The sequence below is a fragment of the Pteropus vampyrus genome, unplaced genomic scaffold (genome assembly GCF_000151845.1).
Source record: "Pteropus vampyrus isolate Shadow unplaced genomic scaffold, Pvam_2.0 Scaffold67, whole genome shotgun sequence".
Taxonomy (NCBI): domain Eukaryota; kingdom Metazoa; phylum Chordata; class Mammalia; order Chiroptera; family Pteropodidae; genus Pteropus; species Pteropus vampyrus.
Window position 1 is genome coordinate 1,912,676 of NW_011888848.1, and position 10,718 is coordinate 1,923,393.

General features: G+C 41.4%; 1 protein-coding gene across 4 annotated transcripts in view; it reads left to right on the plus strand.

Annotated features, from left to right (window-relative positions):
• LEF1 (lymphoid enhancer binding factor 1) overlaps window positions 1-10,718 on the plus strand; it is a 109,386-nt gene that overhangs the window by 44,313 nt on the left and 54,355 nt on the right. The gene's annotated exons all lie outside the window — the stretch shown is intronic.

Below are 10,718 nucleotides of genomic sequence, written 5' to 3' on the forward strand. Positions count from 1 at the left end.
AAATGAAAGGAAAAAAAGAAAATTTCCCCATTTTAACAGAAAACAAAGGCAAGTGATTTAGAAACCCAAAGGCTTGCTTTTCTACTCAGTATGTGATTTTCGGTAACGTGGTGTTCGAGCTTTCATCCTGAATGTGGGAGTCAGCCTTCACCTCTACAGACAGAGAGGGCTGCGATCACAATTTTTCCTCTTGGCCTTTAGACCTCAAAATTCCACAAGTACACTATTAAGTAGCTATGGGAGCAAGAAAGAGAAAAATCATCTTACCATATCTCCATATAATATTCCAGAAAGTGGGAAAAAAAAAAAAAAAGAATTAAGACTGGGAAGCCCACCTTTCTGCGTAATTTGAATCTATAATTTACATAGCTGACTTACTGAGAAGGCAGAGAAATTGAATAAAATCCTCGTTTGAAAATTTCATTTTTTATGTTTCTTTGATATAAGTTACTTGAACGTATTTGATTACAAACCACATGACGTGAGATACTACTCCCTCACAATGAGGCATAGCTGTCGTATACACACAAAAATATGTGTTTGAAAAAAAAGACAGTTTTTGTTTCAATCAAAAAGAACCTCAGGAACAGATTTGACCATAACAACAAATTATGTAAAACAAAACCCAGAGAACAGGTCGGGGGATGTTGTGTTGTACTGTCTCATTAAAGAAAATGAGTCAAGATTGATCTAATTAACTTTCACAGATTCAGCACATTTACCCACCAACCCAGACAGCAGTGGCCATCTCCTACTACAGATGTTTGTTTAAATTGCTCACGTGAGTCATTCTGAGAAGAGACTCTGCCCTTAAGAAAATAAGTAAACTATTTGCAAAAGTTGTCTCCTACCTGATAATCATCTAAGAGAAGCATTATAATTATGTACTTGGGACTTGAGAGAGCCCCTGGCCTGAAGCCTTTCCAAACCTAAAGTGGCCTCACCGAGAAATTTAGGAGTGTCCTCATTTGTCATTCATTGGAGGCACAGTGTTTTAGCAAGTCTGTCACCTTCCTGCCAGTTCAGCTATGGTATAGCATTGCAGTTAGCAGTTCACATTTAGCCTACACTTGACACTCACGCCATTATCAAAACCATTATCGTATGAAATATGTGGATGTGGACTACCAGCAAATTGACCTGTTGAGTATTTTTATGTCACTTTTTAGCAAATAGCTGAAATGTAGATTTGTAAAAAGATAACTAGAGAGATGAAAGCATGAATTCTTTGCCACCTTCTAAATTGGCAACAAGTACTAACAAGCTCATCTTTTAAAAATCAATGTAATGGAAATAAAAATAATTATTCACTTTTACAATATGATTGGAAGGAGCCTAGTTCTCCATCATACAGTTCTGGACCTGATTCCTGCCTCTCCTGCTTTTTAGCTGTGGGATCTTAAGGCGCAACTCATTTTGTCTTTCTCAGCCTCATTTCAAAATGGGGATAAGTACAACAATCTCACAGGGTTGTCATTGGGGTTAGACATTTGTGTAGCACAGTACTTGGTGCACAGTAAACACTCCATCCAACTGGTAGTAATAGTAATTGTGATGTTATTGTTGCTATAATTAAGTTGTATTTCACAAGTCCTAATTAAGTCCTGTTATCCTCCTGAGCCCTGGTTCTCTTATCTCTAAAATGGGGAGTTGGTAGGTGAGCTCTAAGATTCTTCCAGCTGGACCTTCTGAGTGCGGTCAGGAGGTTGGCGCGCTGCCCAGTGGAGGGTCCTTCAGGCGCCCGGCTCCCCGCCCCCTTCTTCCTTTCCTCCGTCTGCAGCAGCCTGGCCAGTTAGCGCCTGGCGGGAGGTCGCTAGATCAAAGCCCTGGGAAAGGCCAGGCATTCCTGGAGCCGTGAAGCTTAGCTGGCTGCAGTAGCTGTCCTTCCTGAATCTAGTACTAAAGAAGCTCTAGGACCTAAATGGAGAGACTTTTTCCAGAAGCCACTTTCTGAGCACTGGGGCTCTGCTTAGCTGAGGAGAAACTTAAGGGAGAATACCTGTTTGGGATGGCAGGGGTGGTGGAGGCAGGGGCTGGTCGCCATCAGAAGCTTTCATTGTTATCCCTTTGTTTTCTTTTGGGAATGTAAAAGTTGAGGATAGTGAGGTGTGGAGGTCAAGTCTTGTTATAAAGATGCTAACAAGTGGTGAATTAAATTACAGTATAGTCTAACAGTGCAACCATTAAAAATGAGTCATTAGACATAATCAATGAGGGAAGGTATTCACAACGCATTTAGTAAAACACCAGAAGACAAAACAACATCACAGATTTAAAAAAAAAAAAAAAGTGTCTAGGTGTAAAACTATAATAGAGAAAAAAAATTGGAAAGAAAATTATCTCTATCAAAGTCTTCCAAGCAATATCGGATAATTTTTGTTTAATTTTTTATTTGTATTTTCTAAATGTTTTACATGAGTTTAAGAATTCTAATATAGAAAAACAAAGCTGACTTTTTGCTTTAAAGAAAGAAACCAAATTGTCTTTCATATGAAAAGGTTAACCTTTTCAGAGAAAAGAGGATGTATGAATGTGAATTGTGTGCAGTGGTGCCTCGTAGTGACTGCACCCTGCGTTCACATGCTGCCACCCTCAGAAGCTCGTGGGCTTGAAGCTGTGGAATATAACCAGTTCCTTTATTTGTGAAACTTATACAGTGCTTACCTTATACGCAGCACTGTTCTCGGCACTCTAGATATATTAACTTCATGAAGTAGATCCTATTAGCCTTACTTCGTGGGAAAACAGGGGAGGTTAACACACCCCGTGAAAAACAGAGCTAAAACTCAAACCCAGAATTCATGCTTCAACCGCACACTGTCCAAGGCTGCCATGAGCTCAGACTCTATGACAGCAATCCTGGCAAGCCATTTTCAGGGTGGAGTTTATGCGCGCAGCCATGGCAAGGTGCTGTGGGTACATTCAGTTAGGAGTGGGTACAAAGGGTTCTTTGGACCCTTTTCTCTGACTTGCCGATTCTCTGTCCTGTCAGCTGAGTCCAGCCCACGTCCCCCTGCCCTCAGGTCTCAGTTCTAATCCCATAACAACCTTGGTTATCAGGTTCTACTAATTTTACCTGAGAGTCAAAATCTTACCTGGGTGTGAGCATAACCATGAGTCTGTAGCATCACTCGAAATTGAAACCACCATTTCTTTTCCTTTTGTCATAGTCTGTGGCTTCACTTCTCCTTGCAAAAACATCTTTTCCATAACTGCTTCACAGCAGAGGGAGGAAAGCAAGGTAAAGAGGGAAGGGCACCCCTGGCCTAGGGTCTTCAGATTGGAGGTGTCCCGAAGCCATCTGTGTGTGTGATAGGCAGACCTTTTAACCTCCCTGGGCCTCGGTTCCCTCACTGGAAAAAAAGCAAGGACAGATTTAAATGAACTTCAAGGTCTCTCACTGCTCTGATGCTTTGAAAAGCTTCAGTGCAATCTTTCAACATTTTCCATTACAGGTTGTTTTTTCTAGTATATTTCAGAGGCAGAGAGAAGTTAGAGTATTACCATATATTTGTAAAACAGCCACTAAACTCTTTTTTTCTCTCTCTCTCTCTTTAACCTCTTCCAGTCTGATAAGTACATCAGCTGTGTCCTGTCATTCTAATAGCAGTTATTAAATGAGTAACTCTACTGTGGTATCAGTTACTAATTCACTTTCTATGGAGAACTCAGAGTTACCAGTCTTGGGTTATTAGCAAAACTTTCTAGAAAGATCATAATGTCTTCAAAGCAAACCGCTTTAAAATAACATTTAAATAGAAATTTTCTCAACGTTATAGCAGAGGAGTGACACGGGCTCACCATAGCCACTGAGAGAGGAGATAGCTCCCTAATATCAAACCAAGTTATATCTGACTGACTTCATCAGGTCCTTGGGCTGTTTCTACTTAACTCCTGTTCTCACTCTCAGGTTGATACATGTTAAGCTGTGCCTATTAGCTGATTTATTTGGACAACCCATTTTCAGTAAATAAAGTTGAGTATTTGTGTGGCCAGTAGAGACTTTCTGTCTCCAACAGGAGAGTATACCGGTTATGCCAGTGCATGCATATGTGTATATATGTGTCTGTGTAAAGGGAAGGGGACCTTTAGTTGAAGCTAATAATCTAAAATGAATAATAAAAAAGTTGGTTTAAATTTAGCCTCTCGAACTTGAAGTTGTCCATGACAGGCCAGTGAACATAGTTCAAATGCCAGTCTCCCCTGTCCTTTTTCTCCCTAGGCAGGCAGCTCCTGCTCACCCTCACCACTGCCAGGATGGCTGCCTGGAGTGACGCCCTTCTAGAAGACCGAGGGGCGGTGGGTTCCCACGTTTCTGTTCACCGAGAAGGTGGCCGTTCATTTCGGATGTGAACGGTAGTTCTGTGACATTGCAGATCTGCTTCAGTTTGATGTAATTTAATAGTGACGAGTTATGTCACATGTAACGTGTGCCTCTTGACAGTGGCCTGACTTCCCGCTTTAAACCCTTTTCCAGTTTTCTTTGTCCTTTGCTCCTGTCTCAGTTAATGGTACTTGTCCGCTCATAAGCACCACAGTTGTCTCCATACTTCCTAGAGAACACTTGTTTTTATATCACTTTGGGCTGTTTACCCAAACTGCCTAACTTTTCACCTTTGTGCCTTTGCTGTGTCCTCATTATCACCTTTCCCCTTAAACACGGGACCCTTGGGGTGGTAGCAGTGATGAAAGCCTTCTTTCTGCAATAACCACTTTCTGGAAGGGCCCCCTTGGTATTTTTTACCATCCCACTTTGTTGACAGCAATGGTGGTGGTGATGACATACGACTTGTATGGCTCTTTGCATACAAAGTACTTTTTTCCTCTGTCATTTAGGCAAGCTTGATGTTCCTTCCTGGTTTGTTCTTATACATTCCTTTATTTGACTCTGACAATATTGTTTAGGTTAGTTTGCTTACCAAATAGGTTAACTGTAAAGGAGAGAGAAAAATCTCTGAAAGGCAAGTTTTATGTTTATTGTTTTGCTTGAATGCATAATACGCTAGGCTTCAGAGTTTGAAAGCTTGTTGTGACTACTGAGCTAAATAAGCTGAATTTCTACAATGAAAAAAATGATTTTTAATAACTTCATAAAACAGGTAAAAAAAATTTTTGAGTTATCGAAACTTCCTGAAGTTTCCCTAACATTCTTCCCTTTTAAAACAAAAAAAGAAAAAGAAAAATCCAGATTGTTTCAAACTTGTTAATTGCCTTTCTTTCCTTCTTTGTCTTCACATAGTGGTTTTTAATGAGTTTAATGTACAGAGCTAAATCTTCTAAAAGTAGAACAAACCAACTTTCAGCTTGAATCTGTCTTGTCCTTTATTCAGAATGCTTATTGCAAGCAGTGGGGACAGGGGGTGGATACATGGCAGAAATAGCCGTATACTGCTTCGTCCTCCCTGCCCTGCTTCTTTCCCAGTGCACATACCTGCGACTTATTCGTGGCCCCAGCCTCCCAGCTGGGTATTACTGTTTTGCATTTGCCCTCCCTCCCATTCTAGAGTGCCAGGGAAATCCTGTTGAATTCTTTGAAGAGCAGATTTGTAGGTATCGTATGTTTTGATATTTTGACGGTGCTAGGTGCAGACTTGCGTTTAAGGTGCTTGTGATCTGTGGCAAAAACAGGATGTTTTAGGTGAGCCCGACTGTACAGGCAGTAGGCTTGGGGCAGGGTGGGTGCTCCCTGCTTTGGTCCCCATTTCCCCCTCCATGCCCACAACAGTTTGATTTCTTTGTGTGCAGGTTAATCTAAGGGGCATAGGTTGGCCAGGATGATTTCCTGGCAGAAGTGGAAAGGGGAGCATTCCTCGGAGGGTGAAGAAATAAAGCGCAGTGATCTGTCTGGCTCTTTATTGGAAAATAACTTCCTTTGTTGTTTTTTTTATTCAATATCAACAGCACAAGTTCAGTCTCAGAGACACTTAGAATCATCGCATTAGCAACCTTCTGTGCATCAGACAAATGGTTGTATCACCAAGGACAGAGTGAAGCTATTAAGTTGTAGAGATCGGAAATGCCCATACAATATATGATGCTTGTGAGAAATTCTGACGTCAGAGAAATGAGAATAAAATAATGAAGGATGTTAATTTTAGAAAGTGAAAACATGCTCTATAAGGAAATGATTGTAGTACTTAGTGACCCCTGTTGCTGTACTCAAAATAGCAGACAGAAAAATTTGACAATTAAGCATTGTTTGGAGGATGCTAATTTTCTACCTGGAACCCTGTTCAGTTAACACTGCCTGCCTTTCTCCCCCATCTCCTCTTCCCACTGGAGGCTCCTCACCCTCACTGCATAGAAACAGTGAGAGGGAAAAGCAGTTCGAATACAAATCCTCATTACTTTCCCTTTCACACCCCTCCCCCACTAGACTTTAAAAGTGATAATTGCTTGAAATACTGGGAGAAAGTAATTTGTATTGGTAAAGCTCTGATGAACTTCAAACAAATCTTCCTTCCGTAATGGTGACTTCTTTTTAATTATGGGGCTGGGCAAATGGGTATTTCCATGGACCTGCTGTGGTTGCTCTCCCCCTCCCCAAGAACTTGGGACTCTTTGGTGGAAAATCACTTGTCTGGATTTTTAAAAATCTGCGTGTAGAATGGGAGGTCATAGGGTAGAAGAACTTCAGGGAATGTTAGTATTTAGGACCCTGCACATTCTGGCTTCTACATTAGAAAGGAGTAGTAATGTCTGATGCTTCCTGGCCACCAGTCTAAGTACTACACATACATTTGTTTGTGTGTTTGTTTGTTTGTTTGTTTGTTTTAAAAGGGGCATGTTTATTTTTGTTTAACACTTACATAGTACTTAACCATTATACCAGGCACTGTTCCAAGTGGTTTGCAAATATTAATACGTGTACTCATCATACAGTTCTTCAAGGATACTGTGTTCTTGTTCCCATTTTCCAAATAAGGAAACTGGAAATGGAGTGACTTGCCAGAGTCACCAAGCTGGTAAGTGGCAGAAGTGATATTCAAACCCAGGCAACCCAGGCAGCCCGGCTGCAGAATTCATGCCTAATCACCTTACCGTACTGGAAGACACTTTGTCTCTTCTTCGTTTGCAGAGGCGGTTCACAGCCTCCAGCAAGTGAATAGCATTTAGCTTTCCACTGTTAATCATTGAAACAAATTGAGCGTGGAGGAAGTGCTCAGGCTAAAACACTAAGGAGGAATAGTTGAAAGCCTTACAGGGAGTGGATTTCTCTTCTTTCCTCCAATTTAATTAGTTCTTCCACACAGGTGCTAGCTCAAATATGCCTAAAGGTTGCATGCCCCCAGCAGATAAGTAGCTTCTAGCAGATTTAACAAATTATCCTTTGTCTGCCAAGCGCCTTTGTTATCAAAACTACGTCCCTAGGTAGAAATGTAAGTTTTTACACATCAAAGTTTGCCTGCTAATCTGGGGACACAGGAGGGACCTATTGAATTTGATACTTGGTCTAGATCCAATCCTGTCTTCCTGGTTGCAGATAGAGAAGGAAAAACACGTAAGTCAACTCTAATTATTAGTAAGATCTTCACTCCAGATCCTTTTAATGTAATTAGGAGGGTTAATAGTGGTAGAGTTAATAGTGGTAGGGGTGTGAGGGAGGAGAGAAACTTGCAGCTCAACAGGAAGGGCTTGTTTTCTTGTTTTGTTTGTTTGTTTGTTTTTTAAACCTAGTATTTAACTGTTAATCCTAACCTCATGTGAGTGTGTCTTATAAATAAGGAAACTGAGAAGGTAGTGATTTATATGGGGTTCATCTGGTGAGATGAAGTGGGACACCTTTCCAACCACTTATATTCCTCTTGACCATGTGGTTGCTCTTATTTTGATGGAAATTTCCCCAGTTCTAAGGCCATGAGGCATCTCCCATGTTTTAATATGATTAATTGTACACATTCAGAAGGAAAATACCAATTTTCATGCATGTCATTTCTTTAATTTGGATAGGAAAAACCAAGTCCAGTAAAACGTTACTGCTGCACCTCTCAGCCCCGTTAGGTTGCAAGGAGAAAGGGTGAGTCAAACCTGAAGAAGCCGAAAGTAAGAAAGGTGCTATGACAAACTGATCACAGATAAGATGACGATAAACTGAGACCTTTGCATTACCAGCACTATGTTACGGCTTATTACAAAACTTATAATCTCTTGCAAAGCACCTGAAGGTTGATGTGGAAAATCTGAGCCATTTAGAGAGGAAACCTCAAAGAGGAGCATACTGTTATGAAGCCACATGTCAAGGTCAAGGTCCCTTGCAGCTACACGCTTTCCAGAGCGAGTGAATTGATGGTAAGGTCTCATCGATACTTCCATCTCTCTCTCAAATTAAAGAGAAGATGAGTTTCACTTCGTGGTTTTCTTAGTCTTAACCTGTCTCTGTCCAGGTGACCTGTCCCTTTGTAGCCAGCTTAGCACTGTGGGTATCTGGCTTTGAATCATCAGAGTTGTGTTTTCTGAGGATATCCTGTCTCCCGTTATAAGAGCTTCATGTGGTAATTGTCCCTGCAAGTTATGTGTCTTTACTAGATTTTTGAGATCTTGTTCTTTCTCACGTCAGTGACAGGGGCAGTGGCAGCGTGAGGGAGCAGAGTAGGAAAGGGCGAGGAGTGAAACTGGACTGTCGGACTCCACGATTGATAGTCAGAGGACATAACACCCGATTTGTTTTCTTTGACGAACCTAGAATGTCCTCTCCCTCCCTCTCTCTGTGTATGTGTGTGTACCTGTGAAGATAATCAGTTACTTAACAGAAACAGGGGAAATTTTGAGAAAAACCTGAAAATTTACATGTGTGACTGACTTCAGTGGCTCCCCAAAATAAAATTCCTGGTATTTCATATTATATGATTTATTTTATACAAGAAAGCTCAAGTAGCACTAAAATTTCCCCTTTTATATAAAATAAAACTTTATTTTCATTGCAAGGCTAATGCATAATATTCTTTGTAGAAATTTTGGAACATATAGAAAAATACAGAGTTAAAAATCACCTCTAGTCTTACAAGGTAACATTGTAGTTAATGATTTCGGTGCACATGTTTCCAGTCTTTTTTTTTTTTTTCTGTTTGTGTACATTACATGAAATTTTATTTTTCTCTAAACTAAGATTAATAAATCTGTGTGATCTTTTCCAAAAACCATTTTCCTTCTCTGTCATGTTTGCCTACAGAGGTCACTGAGCTCAGTCCTTCCTCTTGGTGTCAGTTTGTACATTCACGCAGAAGAAAAATGATGCCATTAATGAGGGGCAGACTGAGGGGACTGTTTAAAGGCTCAGTCAGCCTTTTCCCTAAGACCAACTGGCCTTTTGGTTTGAAAAGGTGTAAGGTTGGGTTTTTAAATATTTTCCAGTCAGGCTCAAGTAACCAGCCCAGTGTTAGACTCTGGGTGACACACAATTTGTCTGGCCTGCTGTCTGTTTTCTACTTGTCCCTGTGTCATTACCCATTTTCATCCTGTGTACTTCCTCACTCAGAGGGTTTCCACTCAAAATAGTCAAAAGGCAATGTAAGTGTATGTAAACTGCCTTTCATAGTTGAGTGTTTTTTGATAATCATGCGATGTCACATTTTCTTATATATTTTTTACCAACAGGACCAGGTTTAGGAAAAACAACTTCTATTAATACAACTAATCTTCGAAACTCATCCACGATAGAGGTAGCAGTATGGAGCTATTTAATAGCTAGGGACCAGAAGTCAGGCCTTGGAGTCTGGAGTGGGTTTTACCTTTCAGCCTGGTGACTTCATGCAAGTCATTTTGTTAATTTTGTTGCATGAGATGACAACAAAAATACCCTCCTCAGTACATGCATGTGTGGCATTGTTGTGGCTTTGCTTCTGGTGAACACGGGAAACACAGCCCATTATCAGTCCTCATCTGCCTCCCTTCCGCATCCTCGTCCACAAAAAGGCAGCCTCACTCCTTCTCCGAGGCGTCTAGTTTGCAAGCCTGGCAGCCTCTTTCTCCTGGCCCTGCCCCTCACTACCACACCCATTCTGTCACCATAGCGGGCTCCTTGGTCCTCTGCCTCCTCAGCAGCGCTCATGTGTGTGACATTCCCTCTGTCACTGCCGTGACTCCGGCTTGTTACCTGCTGCTGGACTTGCTCCTTTCCCAGATGGCCTAATTTTGCTTTTGAACACTTCATATTATAGTTACTTGCATACATGTCTTACCTTCTTCAGCAGATACTAAGTTCCTAGAGAACAGAGATGAGATTTTACTTACCTTCGTCCCCTTTGTCTTGCTTCCTTGTTGGGCCCCACCTTAACATGGTAGACACCCAATTCAAAGTTGATCGAGTCAGATAGAAGTGAACTGCGTTGATTGGGTGGTTATCTCTCTCTCAGCCAGATCTGAGCGTATTGGCTGAACTGGTGGTGGGTAGTGTCCTAGAGGGAGCGCTGGATTTGGAGTGGGAAGATCTGGAACCTGATTGCAGACAACCAGCTGCATAATTTCCCTGGACGTCACCTCTCACCAGCCGATGGAGGGTAGTCAGGCTCGTGAGCCCTCAGGCCCCTTTCAGTTCTCGAATTCCATTTTAATATAAACTGCTTTGCACCTGATCACTTTGAAGTGGCAGTTTTCCTCTTCTCAGAGGAGATAAAATAACTATTTGATCTCGAGCCCCTGCAGGAGTCATTTTGCACATACCTATGATGGAGAGGCTATTGAAAGCCCTGATCGAGACTTCACATTGGAAGATATGGGAT